We start from the raw sequence: 21,786 nt of genomic DNA, 5'->3' as shown, positions 1-21,786 counted from the left end.
GAGGATGAAAGAAATAAAGAGATTCTGCATCCGCAGGAAGGAAGGCTAGCATGAAGAAACGCGTTATGTGCATAAATACAGCCCAGGTACCTGGGTTAAGGAACTAGATTAGAGTGTAACAGGCTGTAGTCTGAAGAGGTTGGCTACGGGATTAGGATGCCTGTGTGAATCAAAGTCCAGGGTCATGGGGATTAACTTTAAGGAGGAGGGTATACAACCTTCTGTTTCTGAATCTTGGGCCTAACTGGCTCTCCCACTAATTGTGAAGTCAACAGGAATCTCCATTGTTAATTTCATTGAGACCATCACACATGGTTCTAGTCTCATTGAACCTCTTGGCGAGGCAGAGTGACTCTTTTAGTGGAGGATTATTGTAAGAGGGAAGCATAATATGACTTTCTCAACATTCCTCAGATAATACCTTCTGTACCTCTGTATGTGCTGATGGCATTCTCCTACACTTTGTAATCTAATAGGCAGCATAGCCTCTTACTTAAGAGTAGAGGCTTACATGTTCTACTGAATTTTGCATCAAACAAAGGATCTGGTACACTGCTTTGCACATAGTAGGGACTCAGGTTGTATCTGTAAAACTGAAAGAGGAAAGGAGGGCAAGGACAGGGAAATAAAACCATACTACAACAAAGACTGCACAGTGAAAAGTATCTCTTTCCAAATTGAGTACCACAGATAGATGGAACACCTGCATTCTATTTGTCCTTCAACCCTCAGCTCAGAAATTGCTCTTTAATATGTGCTCCATTTCTATTTATGATAGCTTGATAATCAAGCTATGATTGCATGTGCTAACATCAGTTCCTCCATGAAAGATGTGTGATCCATTCCAATCATCCTAATTCCTTATGCAGATGTTCCTAAACTATTCGGTTCTTCTTAATTACACAGTATCAAAGGGCTACACCTGTGAGGGGAAGCAATCCACAAGTCTGTAGAGTTTAAAGAGAACTACCTTTCCCTGGGGTCTTCTCCCCAAGTGTGAGGGAATGTAACTGATTATTTTAACAAGGGGAATTTATTCCCCCTCAAATTATGACCTGGTTATATCAGATAAATTCAAAGCTTCTGGGCAAGCACCTTAAGGCCATATCTTTTATCCTCTCACAAGTTTTTGGCTGCTTTGCTTTCAAACTGTAAGCTGGCAGACTTCATCCTTTAAAAGCTTAATAACCTGAAAACCCACTGGGCACCAGGAATACCTGTAGTTCTCAGCCACAGAGAATGGATGGAATAAAAATCTAATGCATTTGACCTTCTCACCTCCTGCTCATAGCCCATGCCTTCCATTACGCCCCCTTCAAATCTCACTGAAGCCAGAAGTACAGAGGACTTTGCTGACACACGTCAGCTACTGTTCATCTCACGGGTACTTGGGCCTTCCAAGTCAGAGGTCCTCAAAGAGTAGTCGCCATACCTATACTAGCAGCAACAGCAGCACCCGGAAATTCGTTAGATATGAAATTACTGGGCTCCTGAATCAGAAACGCTAGGGATGGAATACACCACTCTGTGGCTTCACAAGCCCTCCAGGTGATTCTGATGTTGCTAAAGTTTGAGAACTGCTCTGGGAAATCGAACCAATAGCATTTGGCTGTACGCCATTGGGTAATTTATAAAACCAAGGAGCAGTTGTTACCCTTGGTCTCGGGAGTTGTGGGAGTTGGTGAGCTCGTTTCAAAGGAACCATACTCAACTTTGCAGGCGCTTGGATAGCTGGCTGTGTGCGTTTGGAAATATACAGTATTCTCTTTCCATGTGGCCCAAGAAAGACGAAGAAAATCAGAATTCTAAATGTGAGTTGATAAAACCTGGGGCTCTCCAAGGAGGGACTGAAGTTACTTTATCTTTTTAGATTTGACTATCCATACGCAGCGTTTATTTTCTTCCTTTCATTTCATCACATAGATTTTGCTTTCGAGTGTTTCTCTCATCAGGGGTGATTCAAAACAAAGATTTATGAAGTCTTACTGTAAGGTATACGACAAAAGAAAATATCTTATTAAAAAAAGCGGGGGGAACGCTGGGCCTAACTTGAAGACAAACAAGAAGTTACCTACTGTATGCAAATATATCTCAGGGAAAGTTTCTTTTGAATTCAACCTCCTGAACAAGAATGAACATCTTCACTTGGCACCCTTTCTCTGCTGCAGAAGCTGCACAATGCTGGCAAAGTTACCTTCCTAAAATGTAGGATATTTACTCAGAAAACGGGGCAGCCATTTTCGGTTTCTTTTAATCCAAGCGTTTAAGCTCATTAGAGGAGCTCATTCTCTAAAGAAAAGCTCCAGAGAATCTGTTTGAAATTCCCTTAACGGTGTATGTTTTATTTTAACAAACTTAAGTTTTCATACAACCACGTTTACATAAAGTAGGATTCAACTGAGTTAACATTTAACAGGAAAGAAGCACAGCAGATGGACACATGATGGGGGGTTTATAGAAACGTTTTCTGGGAGTCTACAGTTTGGGAAGGCAGACCTCAATCCTGTACGCAAACACAAGTGAAATTAAAGTCCAAGTTAGCTTAGCGTTATATTAGAAGTAGAGGATTTGGGTTCTAATCCTTTGAGAATCTCTCTATAGGGAGAGAGAGAGAGAGAGAGAGAGTTTATTTATATAATTTGACCTAAAATGCATACTTTCTTTGAGATTTTTTTTCTTCACTGATAAATTAGACATATGATCTAATGCCAAGTTCAGTGTCTTATTAGTACGATCTAACAACACAAACTGCTTGATCACTGTGCCAGTATTCTGTCGATGTAAAGAATTACTAGAACTGGAGGAGACGCACAGGTGTATCCTTAGATCACTGATACTTCATATTCTCCTTTGTGACCCATTACAGCACACCTCCCCCAACCCATATCATCCCACCCCTCTGCTTGCTCAGTTCCATCCCTGCCTCTATCAGGTTGAACTAGTTTTAAGGAGAGGAGACACAATTGTCAGAGGCTGAAAGGGTGGGTATGGGATTTGGGACTCCTTTACCATGAGCACATACCCAACAAAAAATATTTTTTATTTAAAAAAAGTTTTGAGGTATAATTGACATAGGACATTATATTAGCTTCAGGTATACAACATAATGATTCAATACTTGTGTGTGTATATATAAATATATGTATATATATTGAGAAATGATCACTACAACAAGGCTAGTTAATGTCAGTCACGATACATGCTTACATATTATTTGTCTTCTGATGAGAACTTTTTAAAATCTATTTTCTTAGTAACTTTTAAATATGCTATACAGTATTATTAACTACAGTCACCATGTTGTACATTACATCCCCATGACTTATTTATGTTAGAACTGGAAGTTTGTACCTTTTGACCCCCTTTACACATTTGTTCCCCCAACCTCCGGCAACAACACTGATCTGTTCTCTGTGTCTATAAGTTCATTTTTTTGTTGTTTTTTGGCGGGTTGTTTTTGTTTTTGGATCCTAAATATAAGTGACATCTTATTGTATTTGTCTTCCTCTGTCTGACTTACTTCACTTAGCATAATGCCCTAAAGGGGCATCCATGCTGTTGTAAATAGCAAGATTTTCTTCTTTTATGGCTGAATAATATTCCTGTGTGTGAATGTGTGTGTGTGTGTGTGTGTGTGTGTGTGTGTGACATTCGCCTATCCATTCATTCATTGGTGGACGCAGTTTGTTTTCATATCTTGGCTATTCTAAATAATGTTGCAATGAACATGGGATGCAGATATCTCTTCAACGTGGCATTTTCATGCCCTTTGGATAAATACTCAGAAGTGGAATTTCTGTATCATATGGATCTACTTTAACTTTTTGAGAAATCTCTGTATTGTTTTCCGTAGTTGCTGCACCAATTTACATTCGCATCAACAGTGCACCAGAGTTCCCTTTCTGTCCTTGCCAACTCTTGTTATTTCTTGTCTTTTTGATGAGTCATTCTGACAGGTGGGAGGTGATATCTCATTGTGGTTTTGATTTGCATTTCTCTGATGAGTAGTGATGTTGAGTACCTTTTCATATACCTGTTAGCTATCTGTATGTGTCCTTTAAAAAAAAAAGTCTATTCAGATATTCTGCTCATTTTTGAATTAGATTGTTTGTTCTTACTATTAAGTTGTTTGAGTTCTTTATATATTTCAAATATTATCTCCTTATAAGAAATATGGTTTGTAAATATTTTCTCCCATTCTGTAGGTTGCTTTTTGTTTTGTTGATGGTTTCCTTTGTTGTACAGAAGCTTTTTAGTTTGATGTAATCCCACATGTTTATTTTGGCTTTTGTTGCCGTAGCTTTTGGTATCAAATCCAAAAAATCATCATCAAGACTGATGTCAAGTTGCTTATGCTTATGTTTTCTTCTAGGAGTTTTATGGTTTCAGGTTTTTTTTTTTTTTTTTTTTTTTTTTCGGTACGCGGGCCTCTCACTGCTGTGGCCTCTCCCGTTGTGGAGCACAGGCTCCGGATGCGCAGGCTCAGCAGCCATGGCTCACGGGCCCAGCCACTCCGCGGCATGTGGGATCCTCCCAGACCGGGACACGAACCTGTGTCCCCTGCATCAGCAGGTGGACTCCCAACCACTGCGCCACCAGGGAAGCCCTGGTTTCAGGTCTTATATTTGATCACTTCATGAATCTGTGTGCATCTTGCTCGGGGCCATGCTAATCTTCTCTGTATCATTCCGGTTTTAGTGTATGTGCTGCTGAAGTGAACTAAGCAAAATTTCTTGTAGCATCTCAGTGTGTATGTGCACTTGTATATGTATGGTAGGGTGGCAGTGGGGATTAGAGTAAATCTGAAATACAACTTAATGTATTGAATGTACTGCTACGTAAAATACATGCTGTTGGAATAAACAGCTGTCAACTAGTAAAATTGCCTAATCTGTGAAGTGCTGAGCTATGTTCACAGCATAAGCAGTGGGCTTCGTGTGCCTTCCCTAAATATCCACTTCCCCCCAAGGGGAGACTCAAATTGACTTTCTCCTCTACTGGTCAAAGTTGAAGAACATGGGTTTGTAATCTTTCTTAGTTTCCCCTATCTAAATTCAGGGCTGAAGTTCAGAATCATTTTTCCAAAGAGAATGTTTCCTCTAACCATATTCTGTAGCTTCTCTGTACAAGGAAGTGTGGGATATTGTCCCTGAGAACACTGGGGACAGGCTGGCAGTCAAAGCACTCTCTGTGTCGTTGGCCTGTCTGCTTGGCGCTTCAAGGGTCCCAGCCCTTCACTCCTGGGCCAAGCCCATAGAAATAAACGCTTCATAACTTCGTTGTGGAGATCACAGTAAAAATGAGCAACCGACCTTGTTGCCGCAGGATGTCACCCCAGCTATTTCCCATTCGCAATCTGGTTCTGAGCAGACCAAGGAAAACATAGAATGAGACTGTACTCAGGCTCAATTATACATTCAAATTGCCTGTCTTTCAAACCCCCTAAAAACTGTAATGGCTTAATTAAGCTGGTAATTTTATGGCATGCTTCTGCTCACAGCCTAACTCTGAGGCCTTTCTCTTTCACTGTCAGTGATAATTCTGCTTTGCTGGGATGGCTGGCTGCTGGGAAGAGGTGGGGAGCTCCAGGGTGGGAAAAGGAAGAAAATAGATCTTGGGGAAGCTAAATTCCGCTTGTGGCAGGTGGTTTTCAAATCTCCAGTCCTTTGGAGTCCATAAACGAGAGCTCTGGGGAAAGAGTAGGCATTAATTTAGGTTCTAGAAGGAGCAGGGTGAGTTTTCACTTGGTGAAGCTCGCCTTTGGAATCCATCAACTAAAACACTATTTCATAGAAGAGAAAAAGGCAGGTTATGACTTGCATGTTTCCTGAAAGGAAAAGAAGACCGTCCTATTTGAAAGCAGTGTAGCTCCACCCCGTCCTAATCTAAACGGCATCCTTCTTACATTTCATGCCCACATGATGTATAATCTTGGAGCAGCATTTCATGCCATTGAATGGACTTTCCACCTTCATCTGGAGGTGGCTGACCTCTGCTGAGAGGTGGGCTGTTCTTCTGAGTCAGCACCATCTGCTTTCCTGAAAGAGCTTCTTAGGGCTGTAACAGTTTCATTACCAAAACATTCAGGTCTCTTGATGTTATTTGAGAAATCCTTTATTTAGAGGTATTGAAGCATTTGTCCAATGCAAGAATTAACTGAAGGAAATGAACTGCTGATCACCTTTATTTTTTCAAGTGCAGTTAAAGATGTGGTCTAAAGAATCAAGACTATTTTTCTCCTAAGGCCACCTCTATCACTCGCCAGTAATGGAGACTTAAGTTAGCAAGTCTAATAGAATAATAATACTAGTTCCTACCTCATAAGTTTAGTGAGATTTAGTGAAATAGTACATATAAGACACTTAGCACAGTGCCTGGCTCTTAATCACTAAATGTTAGTTTATGATATTATTATTGTTCCTGTTGCTCTTACTTTTACCAAGCTCACGTTCTATAGGCTTTATACTTACGGCAACACTCAACAATTTTATATCTGATCATAGGTGAGATAAAGAGAGAAGTGGACGTATTTGCCACCCTGACTCCTCAGGGTTACAGGGAGGTGATTGGTGACCCAGTTTCACTAAGTTTTTCTTCTTTGGACTTCTGGTGTCCGTCTTTTTATTTCTCCTTTACCAGTTGCTTGCATTAGCCTTTTGGGAATCGTGCAGAAGAGTTTTTCATTTTTAAGAAGCCACAAGTTCCCTATCTTTAAATCAGAGGTGAAATGCAGCATGCCATGGCAGTAATCTGGACTTTCTGGTTTAAACTCATTTTCTATGAAATCAAAATTTATCCTTTGCTTTTGAAAGCACCAAAAGTGATTAGCTGAGACAGCAGTGAACAGACATGAGGAAGAGGCCCCTGGTGGCTGAAAGGAGGCTTCTGCCTCTCAGTTTTTTAATGGCATGCAAAAGGCATTAATCCACACTTTCATTTCCTATTACCCAAATAGAAATGTCTTGAGATAATGTGAATACCTTATGGCATAAGTGACTTTCTAAAGTATCTTATTAGAACTCCTTATCAGAGTAATTTAGGCAGCATTGGGGCTTGACAGCCGGGAACATACTTCTTAAACACTGACCCTTGGGAGCAGCTCACAAAAAGTTAGTCAAATACCAGTGGGGAAACTTCCAAGAGACATGGCAGCTTTAGCCTTTTCTCAAGCGCAGGGCCCCTCTATCATGTCACCTGCAGGTGACTTCCTTGTGTGGCAGCTTCACCCAGAGAGAAAGTCAGATTTCCCGAATGTCTCTCAAGAACCATTAGGACAAATCACGCTGTCACAAAGGGAAGTTGGGACATTACTGCAGAAAGCAAAGGGTGAAACTCTGTCCTTGAAGGGTGTTTAATATGCTTTTGAGAATGATGCCGTAGGTTTTGGATGCACTCTTTTGCAAAAGGAAGTTTATAAACTACCTAGGCTCCTTTGCTGATGTTTAATGTACAAGAGGCTAATGTGGATTTTTATTGGGGAAAATGCAAAACAAAATACCCCCAAAATAATACCCCCAAACCCAAACCCACAGTCAAAAAAATCCCTGCAAAGCGTTTCTGTCTCTTCAGAATGGAAGGTTATGTTTTGTTTGAAGAAAATGGCTTACGTGAGGATGTACCAGCATGGGCTGCGGACTTTGCATTGCTGAATTGCAGTCTCCACCTCCTTTCACTTCCCAAGGTGTTGTGATACGTTAATCCTCACACTGAGCCGCCTCCTACTCTGCTCAGATTTATTTCAAATGAAGAGCCCGTTTCTTCGTTTCCCCAGGAGACTCTGCCAGAAGCCCATAGTGGCCACCATCTACATTGTTTTCCTTTATTTTTCAGTTTCTCCCTATAAGACGGCCTCCTAGTAAACCTGTAATTGCTTATATGAACCGACACTATGTCCTTTTTTTTTTAACATCTTTATTGTAGTATAATTGCTTTACAAAGGTGTGTTAGTTTCTGCTTTATAACAAAGTGAATCAGTTATACATATACATATGTCCCCATATCTCTTCCCTCTTGCATGTCCCTCCCTCCCACCCTCCCTATCCCACTCTTCTACGTGGTCACAAAGCACCAAGCTGATCTCCCTGTGCTATGCGGTTGCTTCCCACTAGCTATCTATTTTACGTCTGGTAGTATATATATGTCCATGCCACTCTCTCACTTTGTCCCAGCTTACCCTTACCCCTCCCCGTATCCTCAGGTCCATTCTCTAGTAGGTCTGCATCTTTATTCCCGTCTTGCCCCTAGATTCTTCATGACCATTTTTTTTTTTTTAGATTCCATATATGTGTGTTAGCATACAGTATTTGTTTTTCTCTTTCTGACTTACTTCACTCTGAATGACAGTCTCTAGGTCCATCCTCCTCACTACAAATAACTCATTTTCATTCCTTTTTAGAGCTGAGTAATATTCCATTGTATATATGTGCCACATTTTCTTTTTTTCTTTTTAATAGATCTTTATTGAAGTATAATTGCTTCACATTACTGTGTTAGTTTCTGTTGTACAACAAAGTGAATCAGTCATATGCACACATATATCCCCATATCCCCTCCCTCTTGAGGCTCCCCCACTACCCTCCCTATCCCACCCCTCTAGGTCATGGCAAAGCACTGAGCTGATCTCCCTGTGCTATGCTGCTGCTTCCCACTAGCTAACTAGTTTACATTGGATAGTGTATATCTGTTGATGCTACTCTCACTTCGCCCCAGCTTCCTGCTCCCCACCCCATGTCCTCAAGTGCATTCTCTATGTCTACATCTTTATTCCTGCCCTGCCACTAGGTTCATTGGTACCTTTTTTTTTTTTAGATTCCATATTTATGCGTTAGCATACGGTATTTGTTTTTCTCTTTCTGACTTACTTCACTCTATATGACAGACTCTAGGTCCATCCACCTCACTACAGATAACTCAATTTCGTTTCTTTTTAAGGCTGAGTAATATGCCATTGTATAAATGTGCCACATCTTTTTTATCTATTCATCCGATGGTGGACACTTAGGTTGCTTCCATGTCCTGGCTATTGTAAATAGAGCTGCAATGAACATTTTGGTACTTGACTCTTTTTGAATTTTGGTTTTCTCAGGGTATATGCCCAGTAGTGGGATTGCTGGGTCATATGGTAGTTCTATTTGTAGTTTTTTAAGGAACCTCCATACTGTTCTCCATAATGGCTGTATCAATTTACATTCCCACCAACGGTGCAAGAATGTTCCCTTTTCTCCATACCCTCTCCAGCATTTATTGTTTCTAGATTTTTTGATGATGGCCATTATGACTGGTGTGAGATGATATCTCTTTGTAGTTTTGATTTGCATTTCTCTAATGATTAATGATGTTGAGCATTCTTTCATGTGTTTGTTGACAATCTGTATATCTTCTTTGGGGAAATGTCTGTTTAGGTCTTCTGCCCAGTTTTGGATTGGGTTGTTTGTTTTTTTGTTATTGAGGTTCATGAGCTGCTTATAAATCTTGGAGATTAATCCTTTGTCGGTTGCTTCATTTGCAAATATTTTCTCCCATTCTGAGGGTTGTCTTTTGGTCTTGTTTATGGTTTCCTTTGCTGTGCAAAAGTTTTTAAGTTTCATTAGGTCCCATTTGTTTATTTTTGTTTTTATTTCCATTTCTCTAGGAGGTGAGTCAAAAAGGATCTTGCTGTGATTTATGTCATAGTGTTCTGCCTGTGTTTTCCTCTAAGAGTTTGATAGTGTCTGGCCTTACATTTAGGTCTTTAATCCATTTTGAGTTTATTTTTGTGTATGGTGTTAGGGAGTGATCTAATCTCATACTTTTACATGTAGCTGTCCAATTTTCCCAGCACCACTTATTGAAGAGGCTGTCTTTTCTCCACTGTATATTCTTTCCTCCTTTAACAAAGATAAGGTGACCATACGTGCGTGGGTTTATCTCTGGGCTTTCTATCCTGTTCCATTGATCTATATTTCTGTTTCTGTGCCAGTACCATACTGTCTTGATTACTGTAGGTTTGTAGTATAGTCTGAAGTCAGGGAGCCTGATTCCTCCAGCTCCGTGTTTCTTTCTCAAGATTGCTTTGGCTATTTGGGGTCTTTTGTGTTTCCATACAATTTGTGAAATATTTTGTTCTAGTTCTGTGAAAAATGCCAGTAGTAATTTGATAGGGATTGCATTGAATCTGTAGATTGCTTTGGGTAGTAGAGTCATTTTCACAAGGTTGATTCTTCCAATCCAAGAACATGATATATCTCTCCATCTATTTATAACATCTTTAATTTCTTTCATCAGTGTCTTATAATTTTCTGCATACAGGTCTTTTGTTTCCTTAGGTAGGTTTATTCCTAGGTATTTTATTCTTTTTGTTGCTGTGGTAAATGGGAGTGTTTTCTTGATTTCACTTTCAGATTTTTCATCATTAGTGTATAGGAATGCCAGAGATTTCTGTGCATTTTGTATCCTGCTACTTTACCAAATTCATTGATTAGCTCTAGTAGTTTTCTAGTAGCATCTTTAGGATTCTCTATGTATAGTATCATGTCGTCTGCCAACAGTGACAGCTTTACTTCTTCTTTTCCGATTTGGATTCCTTTTATTTCCTTTTCTTCTCTGATTGCTGTGGCTAAAACTTCCAAAACTATGTTGAGTAAGGGTGGTGAGAGTGGGCAACCTTGTCTTGTTCCTGATCTTAGTGGAAATGCTTTCAGTTTTTCACCATTGAGAATGATGTTGGCTGTGGGTTTGTCATATATGGCCTTTATTATGTTGAGGAAAGTTCCCTCTATGCCTACTTTCTGCAGGGTTTTTATCATAAATGGGTGTTGAATTTTGTCGAAAGCTTTCTCTGCATCTATTGAGATGACCATATGGTTTTTCTCCTTCAATTTGTTAATATGGTGTATCACATTGATTGATTTGCATATATTGAAGAATCCTTGCATTCCTGGAATAAACCCCATTTGATCATGGAGTATGATCCTTTTAATGTGATGTGGATTCTGTTTGCTAGTATTTTGTTGAGGATTTTTGCATCTATGTTCATCAGTGATATTGGTCTGTAGTTTTCTTTCTTTGTGACATCCTTGTCTGGTTTGAGTGTCAGGGTGATGGTGGCCTTGTAGAATGAGTTTGGGAGTGTTCCTCCCTCTGCTATATTTTGGAAGAGTTTGAGAAGGATAGGTGTTAGCTCTTCTCTAAATGTTTGTTAGAATTTGCCTGTGAAGCCATCTGGTCCTGGGCTTTTGTTTATTGGAAGATTTTTAATCACAGTATCAAGTTCAGTGCTCGTGATTGGTTTGTTCATATTTTCTATTTCTTCCTGGTTCAGTCTTGGCAGGTTGTGCCTTTCTAAGAATTGGTCCATTTCTTCCAGGTTGTCCATTTTATTGGCATAGAGTTGCTCGTAGTAATCTCTCATGATCCTTTGTATTTCTGCAGTGTCAGTTGTTACTTCTCCTTTTTCATTTCTAATTCTATTGATTTGAGTCTTCTCCCTTTTTTTCTTGATGAGTCTGGCTAATGGTTTATCAATTTTGTTTATCTTCTCAAAGAACCAGCTTTTAATTTTCTTGATCTTTGCTATCATTTCCTTCATTTCTTTTTCATTTATTTCTGATCTGATCTTTATGATTTCTTTCCTTCTGCTAACCTTGGTTTTTTTTTTTTTTTTTTTTGTTCTTCTTTCTCTAATTGCTTTAGGTGTAAGGTTAGGTTGTTTATTTGACATGTTTCTTGTTTCTTAAGGTAGGATTTTATTGCTATAAAATTCCCCCTTAGAACTGCTTTTGCTGTATCCCATAGGTTTTGGGTCGTCGTGTTTTTATTGTCATTTGTTTAGGTATTTTTTGATTTCCTCTTTGATTTCTTCAGTGATCTCTTGGTTATTAAGTAGTGTTTTTTAGCCTCCATGTGTTTGTATTTCTTGCAGGTTTTTTCCTGTAATTGATATCTAGTCTTATAGCGTTGTGGTTGGCAAAGATACTTGATACAATTTCAATTTTCTTAAATTTACCAAGGCTTGATTTGTGACCCATGATATGATCTCTTCTGGAGAATGTTCCATGAGCACTTGAGAAGAGAGTGTATTCTGTTGTTTTTGGATGGAATGTCCTATAAATATCAATTAAGTCCATCTTGTTTAATGTATCATTTAAAGCTTGTGTTTCCTTATTTATTTTCATTTTGGATGATCTGTCCATTGGTGAAATTGGGGTGTTAAAGTCCCCTACTATGAATGTGTTACTGTCGATTTCCCCTTTTATGGCTGTTGGTATTTACCTTATGTATTGAGGTGCTTCTATGTTGGGTGCAGACACTATGTCCTTTGAAAATTGTTTCACTTATTCCATAAAGATACACTGACCTTAATTGTAAAGCTCAGTATACTGCCATCATAAAGACAGACTTTCTACATTCACAATTTTCTTGCATGTGTGTTTTTGGCATCTGAGTGTTATGATTTAAGCTTGTTTCTCAAAATGCAAGTGCATTTGATTTTTAAATGCTGCCCATTTATCTTGCTACATGAATCAATTTTTTTCCTACTCCTCTCCTCATCGATAGTGTTGCCTTTCAATGCCTCCAACATATTTCAGGTAAATGGTCAAATCAGTGTGTCCACAGTCAAAGATGCATCAGATGTTTCCTGCTGAGGCAGAGAAGATGAACAGAGTTAATGTGTAAATGATAGGCCAATGATGAGGTCAATATTTACCCCATGCTACAATAGATCTTGATAACTGGATAACTACCAAAACAAGATGTCAATAATCAGGGTGATGTGCTGTAGCATTCCAGAATAGTTTCATTTGAAAGGTATGGAAATTCTGGGAATAAAGCTTCCAATAATTTTGTGGTATGCTTTTGGTCCTAAAAGGCAGTCATCCTTTATATCAAGGTAAAGATCTAGAATCTCATTGGTTTTCAAACTTTAATATACATTAGAATAACTTGGGGCATTTTAGTTAAATACAGATTCCTAGATTCCACCCATATTATGATGAATAGGTATGGTCTTGTGCCCATCTAGTGTTTCAGAAAACACTAGGTGAATCTGACACAGACAAAATAGGGAACGTATCTTTGAGAAGCACTGATATAAACTGTACTGCTATTCATTGTGCCTGGGGGGTATGTGATTACTTAAGTAATCAACCCATCAACTAATCAACAATTATTTAGGGACAGCTAGTTCATAACAATATGTTCATAAAGCCATTATGAAGTACTCACTTGTACTTTTTCTGTTGCTGCTCTGCTCTAGCTAGTAAAATGGTAACTTTTGAATCTTACATATGAGATTGAATAATGTAAGAACAAAGCTTATTGGCATAATTTATCAATGATTATTTTAAAAATCTCTTAAAATAATTGCTCATACTTGGAGACATAGCCTTCTCCTAAATATAAATGCAAAAAAAAACATTACATTTTATTTACTGATAAAGGAAGACTGATATATATAGTAAAATCAGTTAATATATAATTTTGTGGTAAGTGTATCCTGATCAGTAAAACATTTTTCAATATGAAACTCAATGCATTGTTTATTAAAGACTATATAGGCGTTAAATATTACTAATGTCATATATATTAAACAGTAGGAACACTATTATAAATTTAAAATAGGATAAATTTAAAAAACTAGAGATTCAATATTTTCTTCCCTCATATACCAACAAATCATAAGTGTTATATTCTCAACTGTCCTAGTAGTCTTGTTTGTCTAGCCTGGTTTGCAAATTTTGACTGACTCTCTCTTAGGTGGAAAGTTCTTAGCTGGCACATAATTAAAGAATAAATAATTTCCTGAAAGTGAAACAAGAATGTTCTCTTTCAGCTCTGACATTAGCTAATATTTCTCAAGCAGTGATTTTTGGTTGGTATTTCCAGGTACATCTTTAAAATAGTTTTTGGGCTACCTTTCCCCAAAATGGCAGGGAAAAATGCATTAATGGATAGACTGTCCTCAATTTCAAGTCTTTCATCCATAATTTGTATTTAAACCACTGGTCCCTTTGTGGTGCTCATCTATTTGATTGTCTCCAAAGTATGCATGTACATCTCAGGATCCTGTTTTGATTTTGTTGTAGTTTGATGTCATTGGTTGTTTTCTTTATAACTCATATTGAAATTCTTTGGTATACCTGGAGGCTCCTCTAAGAGTCTCTAACCTCCCTGGCTTCATTGAGTACTTTCTCCAATGAACAGTCTCAACATATATTTGCAAGTGATTTCAAAATTGATGTGCAAAAGAATCACTTATGAATTTTGGGGGGAAAAAAAGATTTTTACTCATTGAATCTGAAACAGGGACGGAGTTCATGTATTTCTAACAAGCTCCCAGCCATATGCTTGTTGCTGCCAATCTGTGAACCAAGAGTTCTACACTGCACATTTGGCTCTTGCCAAGTGCTACAATCTGTTATTGATCATATTTCCAGACATATACACTATATACTCAACTGTATATATTTCCCATGAGTGTGGCAATCTCCTCATAAAATTCTCATTGCTGATGACAATAAGGTACTTGACATCAACTCTATAGTCATTAAACATTTTTAATCTCTAAAATCTACTTCCAAGAAAACACCTTGTGATCATGAATTGATCTTAGAAGAGTGTCAGCACAATAAGTGTGCCAAATCTTTGTCATCCTTCAGAGATTTTTAAAGACTATCTTAGACATTATTGCTGTTGTTGTTTACTTCTGAGAGCATTCAATAAGCATGGAAAGACAAAAGGAGAATGAGATACAATATACTGAAATGATATTCACCGAAACATTGAAATTGAAGATTTCTGGGAGGTGTTATAATAGCAACCTTATTTTCTTCATTTAAAAATCTATGTTTTCCTAAATGTTTTATTGTTCACATGTATTACTCTTATTATAAAGTAATCATTATGAACTTTTAAAATCCCAGAATATCTTGTATCTTTTTTCTTCTAAACCTCATGGAAAATACCCACAACTTGGCTATTTGCCATGATTTGTTATGCCTTGTTCCCTTGTTATTTGTCACATTTTGCTTATTTGTCTAGCAGTACTCACTGGAGAGACATTTTTATAACTCCACACTTCTCAGCCCTTTGTTAGTGACATGGTGTATACTCAGGATCTACCTGTTGATTGATCATCAATTTTCTGGCTTTACTGAATTTGCATATAGACTGTATGCAAAGAAGTTTAACACATCAAATCAAATAGCTTAAAATCACCAAAGGTGTCTGATATTGTTATACAGGTTTACATAAATATTGAAGTTTACATCCCAAGTAAGAGCATAGTCCTATGGCTTAGTACATGCCAAGAGAAAATACAAGGCAAGATATCAATGGAAGCCCACATAGAAAACTTTAGTGAGTATTACTCGTAACTTCTCATCTCTTAATGCACCTGTCTGCGCACATAGAAATGACCATATTTCTGACTGGTCTAGAGTATTGATGGGCTGGCACTGAGCAGGTTCTGGGATGACAAATTAAATGTTGTTTCCATCCTGGAGAAGATGCTAGAGAAAAGATGAAAATTACTTGGAGTAGCTGAAAATCACACTAAATATCATCTTCTTTGTTTCTGCCAAATTTCTGCCATTATGTTCATCTTGATTTAAAGGACATATGATGAAAATGGAAAAGTTTCTAATCACAGCAATTAATTACCAATGACTAAATTTAAAGTGATTTCCTAATTAAAATTTCAAAGTATCCTAGATATAATGTAAGACTAGAATGATGAGGCAACACAGAGGATTTCTTTAGAACAGCCTACAAAGCATCAAGGAAGAAGGGATATTCCCAAATATACAGAAAAGTAAGTTCTTGTTTAAACTGTTCTCAGAGTCTCCATCCATTGGAACAAGCCATTCTTATCCTAGTGGTAAATACAACAAAATCAAACGTGGAACTGCTGTGAGTGATCCAGAAACCTGGTGGAGACCCATGTGTTGTGCATAGTACACACATAGACTGGCAGAACATGATGGGATCCAAGAATCACCAACAGGGATAAGCAGTCAACAAGTTGCACAGGTGATTCATTCAACAAATATTTACTAGCCGCATATTACATGTCAGGTACTCTTCTAGGTACCTGGCATACATCAGTAAATAAAATGGACATATTCCTACCTTTGTGGAGTTTATATGCAAGCAGATACAGGAAGATAGGAAATGGTATACCAGATAAGTAGGTAAATTATATTTTTGTATGTGAGGAAATACGTGATATAGATAAAAGGAGAGTAGGAAGATGGCAAGCACTAGTTATGGGATGGGAGTGAGGTGGGTTGCAATTTTAAGTAAAGGTGTCAGAGTAATCCTCATCGAGAAAAGGGTGTTTGAAAAAAGACTCACAAAAAGCGAGGGAATGAGCCACGCAGCTATTAGGGGGAAGAGCTTTCTCTTCTCTGGTGCAAATCCCTAATGCTAGAGTATGCTTGCCTCATTCCAGGGTCTTCAAGGAAGCCTGTGGGTCTAGTGCGGAGTCGGCATGCGGGAAAAATCATAGGACATGGGTTTATCAATGCAAAAGAGGCTCATGTCATGTAGGTCATTGTAGGCCAAAGTAAAGGCTTTGGCTACTTGACACAGGGTCAAATTTCAACATCAATCTTAGTTTTCATTCTCTCTGTACTTCCTTTTATCATTCCTTTTAACATGACAGTATCTTCCAGTCCTGCTTCTACTGTGTCTTTTCTTACTATCTGTGCTCTTGCAATAAGAATAAACCTGATTTATGTCTTTGCTCATTCCAATTCACACTAAACTCTATGGGCAAATTTGTTTTCCTACAGTACAGGGAGTTTTTCCTTATAAAAATATCATATACGCTTGTCATTGCTTCTAGAATTAAGTCAAAACTTCTCTCTTGACCTCGCAGGATCTGGCTCCTACCTTCTCTTCAAAAACAACGTTTCCTGTGCACTATTCAATTGTTCTCCACAATTTCTCTCTCTTTGCTCATGGCGCTTTGTAAACATCTTCTCAACACCTTTCCATTCTTCATATCTCCCCAAATGCCACAGCCATCTTTATCATCACCCCTCATCTCAGCAACAAGTGGCATCTCACTTTTCAAAATCTCCAGCACTTTACTTTTACTTCTCCTAAGACAGAAACTGTGTTCTCAAATATTAATTGTAAGTGGACTCAAAACCCACTGGGAGTTAAATCCGTGTCTTATTCAAGTTTTTATTCCCCACAGAACATGGAAATATCAGTGCATTGATAAATATTGATAGAATGAATTTCAGCACTCAGTCTGTAAGCATACATAGGGAGTTTTCAGCATTATTGACACAAACCCATTCTGGACATAATGGTCAGTCCTCCATCGTGACCCATGGGCATTCAACTTTGTGATTACAGAAACCTCTGTGCTCTTTATGACTGCCCATGCTTCAAGTTCAAGACAAGGAATACGGGATTAATTTAGGAATCCATCATATTTTTAAAGGCATGACAACTTGCTGTATCATAAATATAGCAGATCACCCAGCAGCATAAATAATGAAAACACTGCCTTGGGGGCAATAAAAGTGATTGATGGTCTGAGTTGCAGTTAACCCTGGTTATCCTTGTTCCATGTGGATCTGTGTTGCCTTCCTTTCTGCCTGAGATTAGGACGGCAGAAGCAGTATCTGTGAAAAAAATCAGATATCAGACAACCACTGTGCTTTCCTAGTCTGAATTTGCAAATGAGGGGGAAGGTATCTGATTCAGAACAAACTAAGTTCACACGTACAGATGTGTTCTTATCGTATCCATATTATTAACTGAGCAGCACTGAAAAAAGTTAAGGTGTAGGATAAGGAAAATTAGGCCACCCTGGTTTTACTCTTATTTTAAATATAAAAAACTTCAAAAGAATGTGTCCTTCACTTGAATGTCATAGGTAAGCGTGCCTTTTTCCTAATGTTCTATAGACACATGTTTAATGAACTCCACTTGGGCTCTGACATGCTGAAAATGAAAATTTTGCTGAAAATATGGTCCAAGAAGCATCATGTTGGAAAGGAGAGAATGCCATATCAGGACAAGACTACCTGATTCTCATTCTGTTTTTGCTGCTAATTAGTTTCATTAGCTGGTGTGAGTTTCTCAACGTCGCTCATCATGTCTCTGATCCTTTATATATGCAATGATGGAGAGAAAAGGGACAAGCCTATTAGAATTACGTGCCTACTTTATACAAAACACTTTGCCAAACTTTTCTGCTACTAAGCTTTTCAGTGACATACTATTATGTCCATTTTACAGATAACAAGATTGGGGTTCAGAAAGCTATGTCATATTCCCAAGGTTGTGTGAGATAAATGGCAAATCTGAATTCTGGTCAATCTAAATCCAAAGGTTATATATTGATAACTGCATATATGAAAGTTTAAGAAACAAGAGCTTCTTCCTGTTCTTACATTCTGTGATTGTCATCCTAAAGTACTGTGGAGTTTTCCTACAATGGCGAGTATTAAGACTAGAACAGTAGTTTTGCTGACTCCTAATCCGTAGTCAATCTCTGACTCCTTTATGGAACAGGACAAGCCTTCTCTTAACATGCTTCCCAAATCAAGTCACACCAGAAGGGATCATTATTGATTGGCTAGTCAAGAAGAGCACTTCAATTTGGGGTTAAAAAAAAAACAAAAACAAGGAGCATGTCAGAATAATATTCAGTTTCATCAGTGTGAATTCATTCACTGGGGCCTTCTGCAGACTGGAATTCTGATTTTGGGAAACTTCTATATCTAGCACAGTGGGGATCTTGAACTTTGTTTTCTTGGAGGTCTTTTAAAGCGAGTAGTTTTATTTTTCTCTGTTACAGTAGCAACAAAGCATGTGCTTTTCTATCTTTAGGTCTGTGTTCATACTAGCACTGCCTGAAGTGTCATGCCTTATACCCCTCTATATTCAAAATGTTTACTCATCTCTTAAGACCCTGGTCAATGTTAGCTTTTCCAGGAGGCTTTCTCTAGCCATTAAGCCTATTATGCCGTTCTAGCCAGCATTAGTTCTGTTTTATATTAAGAGTTATCTATGTACCTTTCCTTTAACAAATAAATCCTTAAATTCCCAGAAGGGCCTAATGCAGTATTTTATAAAGAGTAGTATTTTACATAAATTTGTGTTAGGAAGAAATGAACTGATAATGTAATACATAATTTATAAGGATTAAATGATGAAGGAGGGTAGGTACCACCTTAGACTCACTACCAAGCCCATCAGAAGTAGAATCCGGCTGTGGCTCAAGGTGGACCTGCTACGTTCTTTCTCCGTGTTGTTTTCTATGACTCCCCACAGCATTCAGCCTCCGTCACAGTGAACGCAGCTCACAAACAAACCTACCTGGGCAATTAAATTAGACAATTTGACATAAGGTAGATGGCTGAGAGAGAGTTGCAGGGAGGCACAGGGAAGTAGCAGTTGCCTGACAGGGTGATTGCCTGGGTGTCTGCAGATTTACTTATGCGAATCACTCATCTGTCTTAACTGGGAAGGCCACTGTGTTGCCAAGAAGCCTACGGAGAGTATTGTTTTGCTCAAAATTCTTACCTTTCAGGAGTGGGGATGTCAGTTCTCCCTCTGTTTTAGGAACTGAGGTTCAATTTCATGGCGTTTAGAGATGAGCCAAACCAGTCTGGACAGAGTAACAGCTTCCCATCTGCATTGTACTCTCTGACACATGAGACGCACTGTTCAGCCTTGGAACTTTATGTAGCAACACATTGAAACACAGGAACACACAGAGACCAAAAATGTCTCTTTGAGATGAAAGTGGGAACAAGAAAAAGAAAGAAGAGGTGGCTCAAACCATGTGGGATGTTCACCTCCTGCTCATATATCAGCTTTAATGTGCTTCCTAGAGAGTTTCACTTACTCTCCACATTTTCATCTAGTAATCGCTCAAAAATCTTATCTAAAGAAATGATTAAGATCCTCATGCCATTCTCAGTTAAACCACATGGGAAAAAAGGCAACAGTTGGCCAAAGTAAGTACTTGAAAAAAGTTTATTTGTCAGAAATAAGTTTTAGACAACTGCATGGTTCAAAAACTCTGAAGTGGGACAGAGCAAACCCTTGTGAATTCAGTCCAACACTCTGGAGTGAACCTCCCCTGATACTGACAGTTGTTTTCCCTCTTCTTCATGGAGTTCATTTTGGCCTCAGTCTGACTCCTGCAGGAGATCAATCCAGAGACCCAGTGTGCCCCATCAGTGTGTTACAGCCGGTAGATCAAGAAGTGAACACTGTTTCATGTGTCATGCGATGACCATAGGAAGTCCCTTCTTCAGGACCCTTCCTTCTCTCCCACCCCAGTGAGAGTCAGAAGGACAGTTGTAGAGTGGAAAACTCAGAAGTAGCAAGTGGCTGTTTGAATACACGTTTGTAATCTTGGGGCTAATAAAGGCTCCTGTCCTGGGTGAGCAACTAGGGATTCTATTCCTGGCCTTCAGCCATCTTCTTGGTCTCAGAGGACTCCTGAAAGTCCTTTATAGAGACAAAAACAAGGGGAGGGGAGTCTCCTTCTTCATACCTATAACAAGAAAATGTTCTATTCCAAGGAAAGATCCTGCTGGTCATACAGTCATGGGTGGCTCAAAAAAATCTGTTCCTACAGTGGGCCAGTCAGGTCAGGATTCTCAGATGTCTTTAAATGTGTGAGATTTTCTTTTCTTTTTTTTTATTTTGGAAGTTACTATTTAGTGCACAGCACAGATGTAGTCCGCAATCACCCCTAGTAAACCCGCCTGCTAGTACAGATTTTCTGGCTTTCCCAATTTGTAAGGTCTAATTAAAAGCAATATTCTTGTTTTCTAGAGGCATTTTCTCTACACACCAGAGGCTGAGTTGGAACAGTAACTTACAAGAGCCTGGGGAGTTAAGTCTCCCCCAAACATGCTGTATTACTATGTGATTAAAGTGTTTCCAGACTTGCTCACACTCAGAGCCAGAAACAGAAACAGGCTTCCACTACCCTTCCTGGCCTTGAACAGGCATTCATTTACATTTTTAGACTGGGAAGGAAAATCCAACATTCCTTGATAAGAGGGATTTAAAGGATATCCTTGCAGTACAAATACACTGAATTCCACAAAAGCATTGCCTTCTCTGAGATTACATAAGAGCAGCTTAAAATCAAAAGGACATATTTTACAATAGGAAAAGGAGAATATTAACTAATGGAAAACATCTATAAATTCAAAAGTTATAACCAAAGCTGTTGAAGAGTGATAAGTCAAATAGTAGGAATTCCTTCCCAAATAGTAGGAATTCCTTCCCAATTTTATTTAGGTAGGGATAGTTTTCTATTATGCAAGGGGCCTTTTGGAGATGATCAAATGCAATAGTTTTTCTCAAAAGAACAAGCAGTTACAAAGGTCTTCTTGTGTCTTGTTTGCTCTTGTGAGTGTATCACTCTGTATCTTGTGGATAACCTGGCTACCTGCTCATGCATGTATTCTATGCAAATAGAACAGTATTCATAGAACTACCAGATACCCAGGAAGGAAAAGACAGAAGGATGGTAGAGAAATCTCCAAAGTTATATCACACACTTGTTTTAAAGGTAGATGTGTGATGACCGTGTTCGTTCAGGGCAGGGGCTTCAGCCCCTTCTAAAAATAAAGTCACATTTCACAGATAATGAATTTTTAAATAATTATATAATGGATAGGTATGATGGGATATGTAAACATCAGAAAGGTTTCCATTGGTTAGAACCAGGACTCTACTTGGAAACACAGAGATGATGATCTTAAGCATTTAGTTCTGGAGGGAACGTAGATATCGTTTAATCCACACAGCTTCTTT

At 38.5% G+C, this 21,786-nt stretch overlaps 1 non-coding gene across 1 annotated transcript; it reads right to left on the bottom strand.

The window, feature by feature from the left end:
* Positions 1 to 4,618: 4,618 nt before the first annotated feature.
* On the bottom strand, positions 4,619 to 4,720 carry LOC132440107 (U6 spliceosomal RNA). Its single transcript, XR_009522514.1, has one exon. It is a non-coding gene; the product is annotated as a U6 spliceosomal RNA (small nuclear RNA).
* Positions 4,721 to 21,786: the final 17,066 nt, after the last annotated feature.

The sequence above is a fragment of the Delphinus delphis genome, chromosome 16, assembly GCF_949987515.2.
Source record: "Delphinus delphis chromosome 16, mDelDel1.2, whole genome shotgun sequence".
NCBI classification, from domain to species: Eukaryota; Metazoa; Chordata; class Mammalia; order Artiodactyla; family Delphinidae; genus Delphinus; species Delphinus delphis.
Note: the sequence above shows the minus strand (reverse complement) of the source record. Positions and strands in the feature narration are given on the sequence as shown.